Source organism: Magallana gigas, chromosome 6 (genome assembly GCF_963853765.1).
Source record: "Magallana gigas chromosome 6, xbMagGiga1.1, whole genome shotgun sequence".
In the NCBI taxonomy this organism is placed as follows: Eukaryota; Metazoa; Mollusca; class Bivalvia; order Ostreida; family Ostreidae; genus Magallana; species Magallana gigas.
The window spans coordinates 47248440-47266887 of record NC_088858.1 but is presented as its reverse complement, the minus strand read 5'-3'; the positions used below and the strand labels follow the sequence as shown (position 1 = coordinate 47266887).

General features: G+C 32.0%; 1 non-coding gene across 1 annotated transcript; it reads right to left on the bottom strand.

Annotated features, from left to right (window-relative positions):
• Positions 1–94: 94 nt before the first annotated feature.
• Positions 95–16727, bottom strand: LOC105336989 (uncharacterized). The gene is made up of 24 exons (XR_010714509.1): positions 16301–16727; positions 16018–16127; positions 15643–15888; positions 15385–15526; positions 15043–15179; positions 13708–13873; positions 13228–13361; positions 12965–13109; positions 12356–12483; positions 12049–12175; positions 11187–11314; positions 10419–10548; positions 9215–9348; positions 8817–8973; positions 7971–8175; positions 6100–6248; positions 5683–5901; positions 5289–5518; positions 4816–5047; positions 4351–4624; positions 3259–3517; positions 2780–3017; positions 2538–2638; positions 95–2403 (listed from the first exon to the last, which is right to left on the bottom strand). It is a non-coding gene; the product is annotated as an uncharacterized protein (transcript).
• Positions 16728–18448: the final 1721 nt, after the last annotated feature.

Here is an 18448-nt window from a genome sequence, read left to right as displayed (position 1 = left end):
GTAAACCTGAAAGATTCCAATTTTCCTGTATGTCACAGAAAAAATAAGTAAAAAGATAACAACGAATGAAAAGATGATTTATTTTGTAAAGCATAGACAATGAGTATGTAGTATTGCATTCAATATTTTTAGAAATATTCATATTTACATCATTTAACACACCAGGCAAAAACAATGTTTTTCAATATCATACATGTATCACTTTTTAGATGCAAATGTAATGCATTAACTATGAGTTTTAAACTTGTGATAGTTCATAGTTTATTTTCATTCTTATGTATGGAAATATATACATGGATTTAAAATTCCTTAAAATCCGATGCATGCCTCGGAATCCTTCTAGTCCTTTTCCTAAAAATAATAAAAGCAACTCGTATGTCAATAAGAAAGTATATTAAATTTGATGTAAAAAACCCCCCAAAAACATTGCATCGAACTTCTTGCGCCTGACTTTACGCAAGGCATTGCTCTTATTTTCATACGACCCGTATATTTTTGAATTTATTCAGTTCTTTGTAAAATGTTGAATTAATGAACATATATTCTCCATTGATATAATGAAAACTACACGGCTCATTGTAGGGCGTTGGGAATTGATAAAAAAAATTGTTATGATTAAAGGAAGATTTGTTTCAAAGGGGAATGGGGTTGTTAAACAAAAGGCATGAAAAATAAAATATACATCACAGATCAAAAAATAGTCGCACACTTGCTGAGCTAGACTGCTAAAATAAATACTTATGAGCCTGATGAAAAAAAAGAATAAAATGAAGATGAAAAGTGTTTGAATGTCGTACATTTCAACAGGTTCCGTTTAAACAGCATGAGGGCTAGATCCTAATAAACACTATGGATTTGTAGACATTCATTGTTCCACTGCTTTTCGATATATTTGTGAAAAAAGTTTATCCAAATAATCGATGTATGAACATGTGTTTCTCCTTCTAGATATTTCTAGCTTTTGTGAAATAAAGATATGATAATTTTTTTGGAAAAAGCCACGATGAATGTTTTTTAAAAATGTTTAAGACAAAACATAATAATTAAAGTATACATTGCTTGTTAATAAGTAGATTGTCTTTTTACAATAGAACGCTTCTTAAAATGTTTCAAAACAAGGCATACAAATGATAGTTTACGTTTCTCGTTAAACTGATTTGATTTTAGTGCATTTGAGAAGGAACTTCTTTTATCTGACACCACAAATGTGATATACCACTTAATAGGCATTTTGTTTTACTAAAATTAATGTAAATCAATTTAAAGAGTATGCATGAAAGAAAAAAATTAACTGTTGACTACTAGACCAATTTGATACTTTAGACAAAATTACTTTACTATTTTATAAATATAATTTCTATCTTTTCATTTATCATTGGGGCAATTATTTTTAGTGCCAATTTTTGGTAAATTTCAGATAATCTTTAGAATTCTTTACATATAAAGCTCGCACTATTTTCAAGATAACAAAGTAACGGTTGAAATAATTTTTATCACATGTGGTAATTCAAATACAAGAAAACATTTTGTATTTTAAACATTTCTAATGTGTCCCTTGTCTAGATTCAACATAACATGCAACACTCACTAAGTTCAGCCATAACATGGCCCTTACCCTATTTGCATGATTTTAAATTAGCGATATATGGTAAAAAAATATTTGAATATAATTTGTTATCCTGTTTGAGTTATTATTTCTTATTAAATATTAAAGCATTATAAAATTGAACAAGTTGACGACTTCTTTTTGTCAACTTGACTTTGTTGGTCTTCATTATGTACAGTATTTGCTGAATTTTTGGTGGAGCTCTCATTCACTCGAGGTTGCTCCTGCTCTGGATAACTGGGCTTTTCAGTTTCCTGTTTTCTCTGCTTTTGATCATTTCCGTTTGTTACAGACTTTTCGTCCTTTGTGTTCTTTTCTTGTTTGCTACTATTTGTTTGGATTTCTTCAATTTTAGCAGTTGGAACGTGTTGCTTAATTTTCGACAATAGTTCATCAAAATACTTTCCTTCCCAGGATAACTGAATAGATTCGTCCTTTGAAAAATTAACGTAAAGTAACTGCGTAAGAACCATGCTCATTGGTCCAGTTGGGGGCCAGTCTATTTTCTCCATTAACAAAGGGATGATGGGTTTCTTTAAAGCATCAGCCAGGCTGACCTCTCTCCTACAGTTGGCAGACAGAGCATACTTGGTTGTCACTGACGACAGCATGACCTTGCAACCTCTGACCCCTCGGTCAATCTTGTCATACAGAGAGTCTCCTCCTCCCATCTGACGTATGTCCAACCAACAAGTGAAGCCCAGACTGGTCAGTCTTTGGAACAAGGCAATGATTTCCTTTTGCTTCCCCCACTGGTATGATATAAACACGTCAGGGGAAACAACCTGTGACTCTCTCTGAAAAACAACGTAATGAACTGTCATCAGAAAATGAAATCTTTCGGGCAATCAAAAAGATGATACTTTTCTTATAATATAGCAATAGATGTAAATTTGCTGGATTGTGTGAAAAAGGTCAAATCTACATTTACGTTTTCCTGGCCAGATGAAGCTGCTTTGTTCTCTCCCTTTTTCTCATTTCTTTTTGGAATGACGATCTCTTCAACAACAGGCATCCACCAATTCTTATACACTGTTCATGAAAATAAAGTAAACCATGGTGTCTGCTCAAAACCAAATTAACATATTGACAATTGAAAAGGATTTAATTTCACTATAAAATACAAATATATTTTCAAACATTGTGTTTTCTTAGAAAATAAGGCTTTGTTACTTGTTGCAATATTCTCTTCATCTGGCATGATTTTCAGACAATTCATTTGCATTAACAGTTCAGTGAACTTGGCAGCTGGCCAGATTCGGTCGTCATTGGTTTCCTCTCCTGGTCGTTGAAAGAAACGAATAAACAGGTATTCGCTGAAAATTGGCCCCATGGAACCTGCAGGAGGCCAAGCCATCTTTTCCATCAACAAAGGAATCATTGGCTTACCAAGGTTTACAGACAAATTGACCTGGAATAACCTTAAATATTATTTTTATATCATTTTATATTTTTATATCATTTATGACATTATTTTACATGATCTACATTTTAATTTCAAATTTTCTGAGAAAAAAAAAAGAGAATCGTAATTTTTTGCCAAGTTCATTACTGTAAACATTGTTAATACAAATCAATTTTAAGCATTAGTCTTTTCTCTGGTATAAACAATCTTATTTACGACAAATAAATATTTCCTCACAAACTCTTACCTCTCTGTTACAGTTGGGCGATTTAGCATATTTTTCTGTGACACATGATATCACTATTTTAGCTGCCCTTATCCCTGAATCAATCTTCTCAAATAACTTATCCCCGCCCCCCATTTGACCGATGTCCATCCAGCATTTATACCCCGCCATCTCCAGGTGACGACAGATCAGCTTGACCTCGTTCTGGTGACCCCACTGATAACTAAAAAAATTTCAGGGGGTTCTGGGTAATCCACTGGATCATCAGTCACAACCCCCTCTGCACAAAAACATGCATATCATAAAAAATCAAAAAATCTATGTATTAATTTGTGGTCGCATATTTCTTCTTCCTTCGTGCAAATAAATGTCGACATGCAAGATAATCTGTTGACATGCTAGATAGTTATTTTAACATGCAACATAAATATGTTCACATGAAAGATATTAAAAATAAGATCAACATTGTTTTAAATCTTAAAAATAAAAATTCAACGTTGTCTACATGTAACTTACAACATGCTTGATGCCACTATTTCGACATGCAATTTAATTATGTTGGCAGGCAAAAAGAAAAGAATGTTGAAGTGCTTCTTATTAATGCTGACATGCAACACAAAACTTGTATTTAAACATAATTAAGTCGTATGTTGACACAAATAAGTTTTATGTCAACATATTTATGTTGCATGTCAACATAAATAAGATGCATGCCAACATAAGTTGCATATTGACATAAATAAGTAACATGTCAACATAACTAAGTTGAATGTGACATAAATAACTGGCTTGCCAACATATTGATTTCACATGAGAACATAAAATATTTGCAGGTTTAAATAAATTAGTAGCATCTTGCTTGTAGTATGTACCATGTCAGGATATTTGAGATTTTTGAAGATTTTTTAAAATAATTCTTAATTGATTAGCATGTTGACTTAACTATTTTGCATGTCAACATATTTATCTTGCAAATTGACATATTTGACACAAAAATAGCACGATCAAAAATATGCCACCATACTATTTTGATTTGAATTAGGGGATACATGAAGCAATTCTTAATTTTAAAAATCGCAATGATTTGCATTGTATTATAAAGACTTTATTCACCCGCAGCTTTCATTGCATTCTCAACAATAATGGCAGCATCCAATCTATTCATTTCCTGCAAAATTGTCAACACTCCTCTTGATGCCTCAAACGTTCTGTGCGTTGCATACCATTCACTCAAGAGAGCCATGCAGGGATCTGATTGGGTAGCCCACCCTCTGATGTCATCAGGACTGTAACCAAGGCGACTGGCCAAAAGCCGCCAATCATGTTCAGATTCTGGGTTCAGTAGTTTCGTGACATCACGAGACCAAATTGGAGCATTACTCATTGTCTGTAATACAAGTGAGATGATATAAGATTAATCTGAATAACAATTTTTTAGTATAAAATGAAACACAAATGATTTACTTTTTTACAGGTACACAGTGATTATAGATCTACTCAAAGGATACGATTTGATATAATGACTCAAATGTGAATTAAGTATTTAAGAACAATGTATAATTGTACTGTATCTCCTACCTTTTTATCCACTTCCTCCACCCTTTCCTTGGTATCTGCTACATCCATCTCCACCTCGTCCACTCGTGTGTTGACTTCTCCAAGTCCCTGTTTAACTCCCTCAATCTCCTTCCCCTGTTCTTTGACATCTCTATGGACCTTTTTAAGCACCACCTTTGTCCCCGCTACTCCAATCTCTAGCTTTTCAATTTGTCCAGAGTGCTCTTCAACGTCTTTAGATACTTTTGCTATGCTAAGATCAAAAAGATTTTTTAAAACATTGGCCTACTGATAAAAAAAATTAGAATTGTGAAAACTTGATCTTGAATGTGTTCATGTCGGTAACGACAATACCAATTTAATTGTATTAGAATATAGGAACTATGATCTTAAAACCTATGATAAAAACTTAAAAATACAATTCATTTGGAAGCCTGCGTAGGTACAAATCTAAGTTCCTTTCATATTTCAGACACAGAAACAAAGGCACACACCTCCTACCCTCCAGCTCATTCAATAGATTTTCCACCAGGTCAGTTACAGTTTTAGAAGCCCCTTTCTCCTTGATCTTCTCTATATACATCTTATCTTTTTGAGTAAATATATCTGTTCCAAAGACTGAATGCATTTCCCGCAATCCTTGTATACTTGCAATTAGAACTTGCTCAATATTTGATTCATGTAGACGTTTCATCAAATAGGAATATACTAAGCTTTGCTTATCCTACAATCAAAATGAATAAACAATTTTATTTCCTCTCGCAGTAAAAGTTCAATGGTTGAAAGATATTTCTATAACCTTATTTTTAAATTTTAAAAATGATAAAACAAAACTCATTTCTTATTCTAGATAAATCTAGATATGCAACAATTATACTGTAGATATACATTGCATTTTTCTGCTATCCGGATTAAAATGTTGAACTGATAATGAGCCATAAGTTCCATCATCAAATCAGTCTTCATCAGATGACTCTCGACAAAAGGTTCCAGGTTTTCAGCGTGTGATTTGGATACAACATCCAGTACCATAAGGACTTGAGGGTTGGCATTTTTTTCCATGAAGTGATGTTTGAAAATGAGCTCAAGAGCTTCTTTTGTAAATAACTACAAATTGAATAATTTTAAGACACAAATATTTTTATAGCATTGCCTGTACTAATATTTTTTATAACGATGAAAAAACCATTCATTTACCATTTCTTTAATCTTTAATCTTCAAGCTTTGAATCCCTCATTTTTACTATAAACCGATAAAATAAATTTCTAAAGTTATGATACATAATATCTAAATGACCAGCATACCTCTGGTTGTTTTTCAGCAACTTTCTTCAGGAACATTGTCTGCATCACTATTTCATTGGTTTGAGTTTTCTGTGTACTAGCTTTAAGCAAAGGCAGAAAATGGGAAGCTAGTGCCTCAGAGTGACACTCGTACGCAGAAGATATAGCATCTAAAACAGAATACAAGGAACGTCTAGTGTGAACAGAGGTTAGGGAATTAACTAAGGGTCCCAATAAAACTCCGATTTTGCTCAGATTATTGTCTTCGTCCATGAGAACAATCAGAGAATTTGACCCCCATGATTCATTTTTAAAGGGACTTGGACACGATTTGAGATCAAAAATTTTATTTTTATTTTTTATGTATAAAATGGTTAACTGCTGCATTTTAAATGATTGACCAAAATATTGAATGTTAAAGGTAAGTTACAAGCGAGATACAGAGGTAAGAATTGGTTGTTATGTAAACAAAGCTCGAGTCTTATAGTTGTTTACAAAAATGTAATGTAGAGAATTACCATTTCGTAGACAAAATGACATGCAAAAAACAATTAAAACTATTTCAATATCTTTATAAATACTATTTTCAACAAAAGAAAGATACATTTGATTGAAACTTACACCAATACAATACATTTGTAAAAATTGACATTTTCGAGCTTTTTTTACAAAACAAAGAATTATGAACTCTGTATCTTGCTTATAACTTGATATTTGACTTTCAAATTTTGACATAGCATTGTAAACTTCTATATTTATCAGTATAAACATTAAAAATGGGAAAATAAAATTTGAAAATTTAAAGTCAAATCGTGTCCAAATCCCTTTAAATTCATTTTTTTTTCAACTAATGGAATTTCTTTTCTAAAAGATGCTGAAACAAACTTAATGACATAACTTTGTTCAAAACTTTTATCGATACAGGTGTAATATGGATTAATTGAATTCATTAAAAATAAACAAAAGGGTTATTAAATTTCAAATAATTTAGAATAATAAACATTATCATGTCTAACAAAGATGACTATTTAAGTCATTATAGACCATACTTGCGAAAAAGAAGAGAAAAAATATCCATCTTAATTGATGAATATTCTTTTAAATTGAGCACATGTCATTGATTACAGTAACTTAGACATGTAAAAATAGCTCATCAAATGAAACAAATTAAATGTATGTTAATATGTTCCTAACAACGTCCTTTAGAACACGCTCAGTTTTGGTCTCCGGTTAATTGTTTTTCTTATCAAATCTGGCATCGTTACACTCGTCGTAAACAATATGGTATCACAAGCACATATCATAGGATCTCCCAAGATTAAGTAAGATCTTTCTCCTTTATATCAATATCACTGTCCTTTATGATTATCCAGTGTGATTGGACGACAAAATTTTTTATACTGGCTGTTGTCACAAAATATTTTACATTTTTTAAGTGTTTTATTTTGTCGTACTCTACAACTCAACAAATCAATTTTTTGACATATAGTAGAATGCAATCCATCAATGAAGCGGGTGGGGTACAAGACGAGGTTTGCATTATTTTACAAAATGAAAATACCGTAAATAGTCAATGAGTTAATGTTTAAATGAACAGTAGCTGAAAATTATATAAATATGAATAATAAGGAATCATTCTTTGAATGAATATAATGAGATGATCATATGCGATTGGGGTGATCAAAAGTAGGGTTTTATAGGATTTTATCACCCAAACCGTATTTGATCATCTCATAATTCAAAAATTGATTCCTTATTCTTTAAGTAGGTGTGAAATACTAATGCCATTAATGTAGGTCAAGCACGAAGGACCAGCCTAATTGATGATCCGGCTTATTTTAAATACCAAATTAAAACAGGTATTCGCTGTTTTTGAGACCAATGTCACTTACCAAGTGTGGCAAGGTCCCTCTCTTTGATATACAGACTAATGAGATTTTCCATGCCTTGAGTGTCCATTATCTGGGTCACCTCTTCCCCAAGGATCCTTGTAACTGTTCTCATAACTGTCTTTATCATTTCGTCGTCATCATCCATCAAACGCTGGATGTGGGGAAACAAAGGCTTCAGCCGTCCTATAGTTGTCTTCCCGGTGTGCTGTAAATTAAGAAAAAGACATTTGTTTAAGGCAAGAGAAGTGAGTGCACTCTTTGATTGAATCCCCTTGATTGAATTTCATTTTTAAAAATTGAAATTAGATAAGAAGTTTTATCGACCCGGGAAAGGGTATTTGATATTATAATTGGTTCTATGATTCCACACAATCTGCTTGTTCTTCATATAAGAACATAAATATCTATCTTATTAAGTGATGATTTTTATATACAATATGTATATGCCAAATAAGTTATAGATAATATTAGAAAAAAAAACTATTTTCCAAAATTTCCTTATTTGAACTTTGATGAGGTTACGGTCCTTTTTTGATTAACAAGTGGTTCTGAAGCCAATATTAGTTATTATGCCTCATAACGTAATAAGATCTAGAAAAATATGCACGTGCGTTCCCTATGCATTTAATACAGCTTATTCACAGAATCCTTAGCAAATGACACTTTTTAAAGAAAGAGTCACAGCCAGTGATTCGGCACTTTAATAATTAATTGTACATTGTTTTAAGGTGGTTACTAAATGTACTTTTTGTATTAAGAGTCTACATGATATGTGGAAAGTCCTATTAAAGAGGGCAGTTAGGATGTTAAAATTAAAATTTAATGATAGTAAGTGTTTCTCCTCACCAGATTGGTGTATTGTGGAAGTCCAGCCACTGCTACCAATCCAAATATGTTTGGATGCTGTCTTTGAAGACTGATGTATTCTCTGTCCTCAGACAGACAGAACAGGAACACCTGTATGAACGCCTCGTCCATTTCCAAGTCACGCACCTCATCACCACTGAAATAAAGGTTAGTATTAATTTTCCAACTTTTAAGATTTTTAATACTGCTTTCATTTTCAGTTAACAAATATTCTAATTTGTATATTTTAACAACGGCAAAAAATTCTTTAAGTGATTGTAAGATCAAACATCCATTGTAGCTTATTAACAGAGATTATTTTCTTTCAAGTGCGAATTACGTAAACGCAATGAATAGGATATATTATTTGTGTTTCAATAAATCATTGAAACATTTACCCGGATGACTTGATGAGATTATTGCAGAAATCGACCCCTGCTGTTGTTATCCAACCACCATCCCAATCAAAGTCTTCATTCTTCAGGAGACACAGAAACCTTTCTAGGTAACCCTTTATCAGGTGCTTGCTATTCTGAAATGGTTATTGTGCATAATTGTCCATAATCAAAAATAAAACTTTATTTTCTCTTTTGAAACCTTATGTCCCTACGATGGTCCCAGTTGCTATTTCGATTGTTTTATTGAACTATCTAATTACACTCCAATGGTGTAACTTAATACAATTAGAAATCACTTGTTTTATATTGTTTTTACTGAACGTTTTGTCTTACAAGTTAAAGTTGTTCCAAACAATAAAGGAAACGATTGGTATTTAACTTATTCAAATGTTTCTGATCAAACAAAACAATTCATTACAGATCACAAATACCTTACCCCAAACATCAGAAATAATACCTGCATGCATATTGGTCGTCAATTAGCATAATTAATTTTTTTTACGTTAAATACTTAAATTTGATTAGTTTAAACGCAGTTTATAATCGGTTCTATTTCCCTAAACGTTAGCAACAGACATGGCAACAGGTAACACAACGAATTGTTTCATGCGTGTAAAATATGTCCGTACAGTTCGCCGTAGAATTAACGTCATCCCTAAAGAAATAAATAATAAAAACATTTGAAATTGACACCCATCGAAAAAACCATTGTCAACTTCCGCTTCGCGTCGATTGACTATGGTGTCAATTTTAACTGTAATCCTCCAAAACGGGCACTATTTATATAATGTAAATAACATACACATAAAGATATGTGTATGATTATAATGTACACTTTTCTTTTAATTCTTGTAATTTTTGGTTTACCAAAGAGATAGTAGAGTATATGTTTAACACGTCGTTATCAATTGTCCAGTTCATTTGACGTACCGTAAATTCCTAATTAAATGCGAGGAATTCATATCCGCGTAAAATCGCGAAAAGCACATCTCACGGATGTTAAAAGTTCGCTTCTATTTTTCGGACAAATGTACACTTTTGGAATTATGATTAAAATCAGGCGTTCGCGATTTTATATTCTTGCAATTTGATGCAAAACCGTTGATATGCGGAATTTAGTAATCGCGTAATATAAAAAATCTAAAGTATACCCACCACCGCTTGAAGTGTGCTTGTTTTATGCATCATTATATCTAAAACATACCATTAATGACATCTTTTCACTAGCTGTTCTGCATAGTCTATCCACGGCTACCCCCTTTCCAAATGCTTCCATGGTAACCATGGCTAGCTCTGCTACTTCTACCTCGACATCCTTGAACACTTTCACAAGTCTGAAAAATTTATCTTCCGTTTTTAACCCAAATCCACCCCTTCCCTTGCAAATGATAAAAACAACTGTCATAATAATACGTTGATATTGTAAACCCAGCTAGATAGTTCACTTAGAAAAATCATATTAGAATTAAAGGGGCATGGTCACGATTTTGTTCAAATACTATTTTTCTGTGACTGATATTTGCAATGTTTTAGGAATGCATATCTAATGATAAAATGAAATTTGAGAGTCAGTAGGAGAGTTATCGGCGAGAAAAAGGGCTCGTAATTTTTCGTCATGTAAACAAGGCTCGTACCCTGTTTTTGTTTACATCAGTCCAATATACCAGAAAAAATCTTTTTCGGCCTGATTTGTCTCTGTTCTTATTCATTTTAAGCATAAATAAAGAGTTCCTAACGTTTAACGCATTCAATTTGGGTAAAAAAATAACAATTTAACTTTAACATTTCAAATGTAAACAAAAGCTTTGTTTACATTGCAAATTGTAAGCTCTGTAACTCGCTTATAACTCAACGAATTAATCTCAAATATTTGTTGCCTATTAAAAATGCCTTACTGAAGCATTGTAAAATCGGAAAAATAATTTTGACAAAAATCGTGACTATGCCCCTTTAAGAGACAACACGCCATTACATTAACTGATCCAAGAGTTTTTCCAGGAACGACTCCGCATTGGAGGAGTAATCTTCTGCATTTTCAACAGAGGAATAATCTGCATTCGTAAGGGCTTTAATCATTGCTTTTGCTATAGAGATATTTTCCTAAAAATAAAGTTAAAATTTGATTAAAAATTTGTGTACCATACGTTGAAATGAAGGAAAAATATTTAAAACTGATTTTTATTTTCTTACTTTTAACATAGAATAATCATTGCTGTAGAAACGAATTTGCTAAGTTCAATTTATTTTTTTTTAAAACGTTCAAACTGAATTGAGCATTTTAGAATTCAGATTTAATAGTTTTGAATTCATTTGCAAGGTTGGGGAACCCTTTGAAATGAAAATTTTATGTCTTATTTATATGTATAAAATGGTTTAGTTGTGTATTTTGAAAGATTTACTAATATTTGAATGTTAAAATTCAAGTTACAAGCGAGATAAAGAGGTAAAAGGCTTTTGTTTTGTAAACAAAGCTCGTCTTATTATTGTTTACAAATAATCAAAAGAAAAGAAATTACTTTTTCTTTGACAAAATAACTTGTACAAAGAAGATACACTAATTTTATGTGATCATAAATAATGTAATCAGCAACAAAAAAACTAAAACCAATACAACACATACGTAAAACATAACAAGACTCGAGCTTTGTTTACATAACAAAGAATTCTTACCTCTGTAACTCGCTTGCAACTCGAAATTTGAATTCAAATTTTCACAAATCTTTAAAATAACCATCGATATTGACCATTTTAGACATAACAAAAAACAAAACAAAACTGAAAACGTTGGGCTCAAATCATGTCTAAGTCCCTTTAAGGTTGTCAATTCCCTTTACTTTCCATTTCCAGCAACTTTTCCACTGATTTGTGCTAAGAGTTCTTTCTGCAGCTCTCATGAGTTTTTCATGAACCCAACCACAAAATCCTCCGATGACGGACAGCCAAATCTTTCCTAAATTGGCACTAAAAGAAATGAGGTCTATTCTTATTGCTATTAATATCACATAACTTCCAGACAACCTTGTGTCAATTTTCCAAACCTACATAAGTTAATTTGTAGAGCATTGCAAAAAATTACATCAAATAATTATAATGTATATACGAAAGTTCTTTGTGTATTGTATGTGTTATCTGTTATCTTACTTTGGTTTTAGATTATCGGTGAATCTATCGGTGGTATATGCCAGCTCGTTCCCTGTTATCTTTTCATGTGGAGATTTCTCCAGTATCTCTTGAGATGTAGCAGCCCACGTTTCAAAAATATGAGGATTCTGTTAAAATTATTGTTTTAAGGAATGAATTCAATATTTATTTGTTTTATACGATATAAAATGGTTTGGGGCAATTTACGCTTTATAAACCGCAAACCATTTTATATCGTATAAAACTAGTAAATATTGAATTTATTGCTTATAATTTAATTTTTTTACTCTTCATTGTAGAGAAAAACTGTCATTTGACCTTTAAAATGATGTAAAATTGTACAAAATTCAAACGTAACGTCAGGCTTATTGATACGTTTTTGACGTTAGTCTTACTATGACGTAGGCAACATTCTTTATACGATATAAAATAATTTTTTAGCCAATCAGAAAGTGCGTTACAACCAGAATTAGATTATTGATTGATAAAATCATAAATGCATCAAATTGTGACGTCACAAACATTACAATTGTTTAATGTATTAAAAAATAATTATAATCATTCAACTCTAGCATATCAACAAGCTAATGTACACTTATCTCATCAAACCTTAAAACACTCTATTGGGATTTCCTTATAAAAACAGTCGAGTTTCTTCAGTAGATCTGTATTCTCTCCTGTCAGACGCTTCAAACTTATCTCCTTCAGAAGCTGGCAAATATCTGCATAGACTTCAGCAATCATCTTTCCATCCCTACAGCCAAATAAAACGTGGAACGTTGAAAAACGAAATGCTGCAATCTCTGTATATAAATTACTGTTTGAAATCTTTGTTGACTACTAAACTGAGAAAAGTATACATATGTTCATACTTTATTTGCAGAATATTTGGAAGCTTTCGATATGTGGTCTCACAAATTTGTCTATTTTGAGGGAATTTGGGATCCTTGATAAAATCAACAACTCGTAAAAGCTGCGAGCGATAGAATCCAGCATCTTGTATTCCCTGGTCAAAAGATGATAATAAAAAAATATCAAGATTATAAAATATCGAATGTTTGAATTCCATGGATGGGTACAGTCATTTTAAATCAACCCATACAGCTAATTACTTCATTAAACGTGTGAATGTGAAGATGAATGATCTTTAGTAGGAATATTTAGTTGAGTAAATTCTTAGGAGACAAGGAAGAAATCGTAGGTATAATGCTCTTCTATACAGAATTAAACCATGCTAACAAAGATACTAAATAATAAATTGATTGTTTTGCAATAATTATTTATGATATCGAATGTACCTCTCATCACGATTAAACAATTAACATTTGGAGGTGTATCGCGCGAGAACTCACAAAGAATGGCTGCATATGATAAGCCTGGTAAATTTTGTCTTGGGCCCTGATCAAGACTGTCTGTAAAGTATCCGGCACATGAGGTAACTGGACCAGGTAAAACACGAACAGGTCCATTAAGGCACAATGAACCTCAGGTGACCTCAATCTATCCTCCTTATCACTCCTATAACATCATTGTTTAGTCACAATTATTATGCAGTATATAATACAATGTTCTATTCATTTTACAATATTTTTTAAGTTTATGCACGACTTTTAGTACAATGGTTTTCGTTTTTTGTGATTTTATTTATAATTTGCTAATGTACGTACTTTGTAAATGCGGAAAGTTAAATCTGCTAAAATTGGAAGTTAGAGACTTTGTAACATAGCATAAATATGGTGGCTAACCAATCTGTTTCGAGTGAGACAGAGTACTTATTAATGCCATCGATGTTTCTTGCTAAGCAATCCCAGTTAGCTTATATTCTTTTTTCAAAACTGTGTCTGATGACAGTAGCAGCTATATGATTTGGGTTCACTTTGCAGACAGTGGCACTATACCAGTCCACTATGGAAGCAACAACTACGTAATATGGATACATTTTTTTTGACAGTGATAGCATATTTAAACGTATATTACTTACTTGGATACTACAAACTGACAAGTGGATACTGTACCTGATTACTATAAGGAAGCTACCTGTCTAGGAGCATTTACCTCATTGTAGAAATTGTCTATTCTGATAGCCTATTGCTGAAGACATTTTAAAATTAAGAGAAACGAGATTGGTCCACGATTAGTGCCACAAATGCGATAAATCATAAAGGTTGGTGGAAATCGACTAGAAATGTGTTTCTAACTTACTATTTCTATCTTTTAGATTAAAAAATGTCAATTAAAAGTTCTACTTATTTTGAATATGAACATATCAAATAAAACATAAGGTTAGGATGGTTTATCCATTTTGCAACGTATTTTGTGGACTTAATGTTCTCCATCCTATTGATTATTTATTCATTGAATAGACTTATATTATATTTTCACGAATTTTAATGAAATCGATAGGATTTTTTAAATTGGGTGCTCTTTAAAAAGGTCATGAGCGTAGCACGTTAAACCACGTTAACGAAATAATGAGTTTTAATTGTTTTTAAATGATGGTGTTTATAAACTGTTAATCTTAAATAAAGGAAAATACTTACCATTTTCCTAAATTTTAAATGGATTTCTGTATTGTGTTATACGTTAAATTGATGGCTCCCTAAAGGGTCATCAGCGTACCAGGTGTAACCTCGTTAAGAAATTATTGAAATTAATAAATTGGACATATCAAAAGATTGTTAAAGTACCTGATAACCAAGGTAGAGAGTTGATCCGGATACACCCTTTTAACCGTGTCAATGTATATAGAATCATTCCCCCCTTCTACATAGGAGATTGCTTTAAATCCACCAATCACGTTCTGTAAACTGTCTCCATACAAATCCTGTCAACGATCAATAAAAATATGAAAGTCCATGAAAATATCAAAAACATAGATTATAAATTGAATGACATTAGAGTGATACACTGTGTATAAGTAAGTAATATTTCGAGTATTTGTTCTGATGAGATAAAAATTAATTAAACAAATTCCACCTATTTATTCTTTGTATCTTACAATTACTGTCTTCGGTAAACTAAAGATTTACCTGGAACTCAACATGTTTCGTAATGAGTGGGAGTAACTCACAATGGCCACTACCTGGTCCTGATTTTAACAACTCTACATATAAATCCAACAGTCTCTCTTCTACCTTGTTGGATGGAAAAATATTTTCATCAACTTTCCATCTGCAACAGATTAAATGTAACGTTAAGCATGTTTAATTTCAACACAGTTGAAACAAGAACGGCATGTAGATGTATGTAAGATATGGTAAAAATGAAACTACAATGAGACTCAATACCTTATTGTCTGTAGGATAGTAGTCAGTATTAAGTCAGCATATTCAGAACCAGGAGATCGAGCTCCGGGGAATCCCCTGACACATACTTTGTTCTGAAATGCCTTGACGATGCTCAGAATCCCAACATAATCCAGGGAAGATAACTGTTCTTTGTATCTTGTCCTTTCTCTCCGAAATTCATTAGTTGTTTCATCGTTTACATTAAAGAGGTCGCAATTCAAAATTAGAGTTTCCATGGCAATCCAACTGCAAAGATTATAATGATTTGGAATAAAGTTTAGAGTTAAAAAATAAAACATTTGCCAAGATATTTCACATAATTACCTTAGGCATTTAAATTTTCCATCGTGGCATGCAATAAAAATTTACCTTTACCTGTAGTTTCTTCTTGGTATCACACCCCCCTCCCCATTTACGTCGATCTCTTCACACTGATATCAGTCTTCATGGCCAGCATTAAATTGAACTGTCTGATTCTGTAAAGTCTTGACCGATTGAATAAAATGAGATACCAGGGGTATGTAATCAACAACAGATAAAAATTCATTTATTCATCATGTACTCGTTATTTCAAATCAATATTTGAAACTCTAGTTTAGAGGGGACGATATCATCAACTACACTTGGATAAAGCATCGTGAGAAAACATTGTACGTACCTGAATGTTTACACATCGTCGAGTGCATGCTTTGGATTCACTTCCATGTGTCGCTCTTCAGTTTATGGAGATACCTGGTTCTGCCACCCACACATTTCAATGATAGTAAAGCATTATAAATCACTTAATTTTCTCGGGTTTAAACTTGATCTTTCGACAGTTAGTTAATCAAAGACTGAACAACGAAAACTTAGCTTTACGTCAATTCGGAATCATCACCACACGGGTTTCTCTTTAGTGTGTTTTACTCATCAAACCGTGAACAAAATAGTTACGAACTATATCGATCCTAGTTCCATCTGACGTGTATTGATTTTCTTCATATATTTTTTTTCATTTCAAGGGAAATCACGGTAAAAGTACAGTGCATTTTCATCTTTAAAAGTCTATTTACTCACTCAGGTGTGTCTGTCAAATTTGTTCAACTATGAATTTTTATTTCGTTCATAAAGTGCAAGCACCAAACAGAAAACGATATCTAATTAATTCACAGAGACCGATTGATTTGATTCAACATCCTTTACAGTCACATATCCTTTTAGGTATGTTAGAATACCAGTATAAATTTCTTAAATGTAAAGTTTAAATGTTCAATTTTCTTTCCACTTTTATATTCCCCCATCTAAACTAGGGCATATACTATTAGTAATGCATTGTTGAATAATGAAACCATTGCATGAAGAAACCAAATTTTATGACAATTTCAGATCCAGAACACATGGGCTAGACAGCGAATACAGAACATTGACATTAACATCATTAAATGCGGGTGTGTGTTTTTTTTAAAGCTCTTTACTAGAATTTGTCTTGTCTGTTTAATTTATACTTATGTGACTAAAGTGCTGTCAAATTGTCTTGCAGAAATATAAAAAGTCAATAGGCATGGTTATCATATATCAGTAAACTGCAATAACAGTATTGCCAAAATACAAATGTATTGTTTTGAGAGTGTGCTTGAAGGAGACAAAAGCAAATAAAAGAAATGATTTAAAAGTATGTATGAGTAAATTCAAATACAAGTACAGATATGTGATAACACTTAATTTAAATGTAAAAAAAATTATTTTAACGTTTTAAAATATATTTTAAGCGAACAGCACGCATTAATGTTTTCTTTGTAATTGCTGATCATTACTTTAAATGTATGTATTTGTTTATTTTAAAAAATGCTGAGTTATCTTAGTAAATCATTTCATAAGAAGTTGTAGAGAGAGAGAGAGTAAAACGTTTTTAATGTTTCTCAAATATGAGAAGGTCCGTTCGTTTTATCAAACAATCACACACAGAGCCATCGATGTAATTGTAATTGGAAAAAGTTGAAGGGTTCATCATCATATCCTAAGCTAGTCCATGAATAAGACACCGTACCCAGTTCTGGAATGAAAAGCTGCACAAAACATTTTATTTTAAAAATGTATCCAGTAACTACCCTATTGAGTTTGGTGGATTACATTACTTATTTAAATATGTCTCATCTGATGACACACCACTGTTAGCTAAGATTATTTACATATATTTGCTGCTGGAAAGTTTATATCGGAACTAGAACATGCTTAATCATAAATATTGTTACATATGTATAAAACCCTCATACAATTGCAACATGCAGCATGAAAATCACTAAACGAGAAGTCATCAAAAATGTGATTGTCGAAGCGTAATTATATATGAAGATTACACTGAAGATTAAGGAGATTGTCACAATTAAATAGGAATAAATAAAGTAAGGACAACAACAGGTGAAAAGATTCATTTTATCAAACAAAGGGATACAACTCGTTAAAGGAAAAATACAATCTGAAAGTGGTAAGTGAAATTACAATGTGTATGTAGTTTAGCTTATATATATATATATATATATATATATATATATATATATATATATATATATATATATACATAAGCACTGATTCGAACTACTTATATTTATATCTACTAGTATCTGACTTTGCAGAAGATGTTACTCTGATGTTCATGTGATCGGTATATATTAGTTTTACACAGTTCTTTTAGAGATGTTGCATAAACGAACATAAAATCCAATTCCGAATCAAAAAAGAAGTTTATAGCGTAGAATATCCTTTCTACATGGTGGCTAAAGAATAAAAACAACATTACCCATGGGAACGCGTTGTAAGTTGCTGAAAA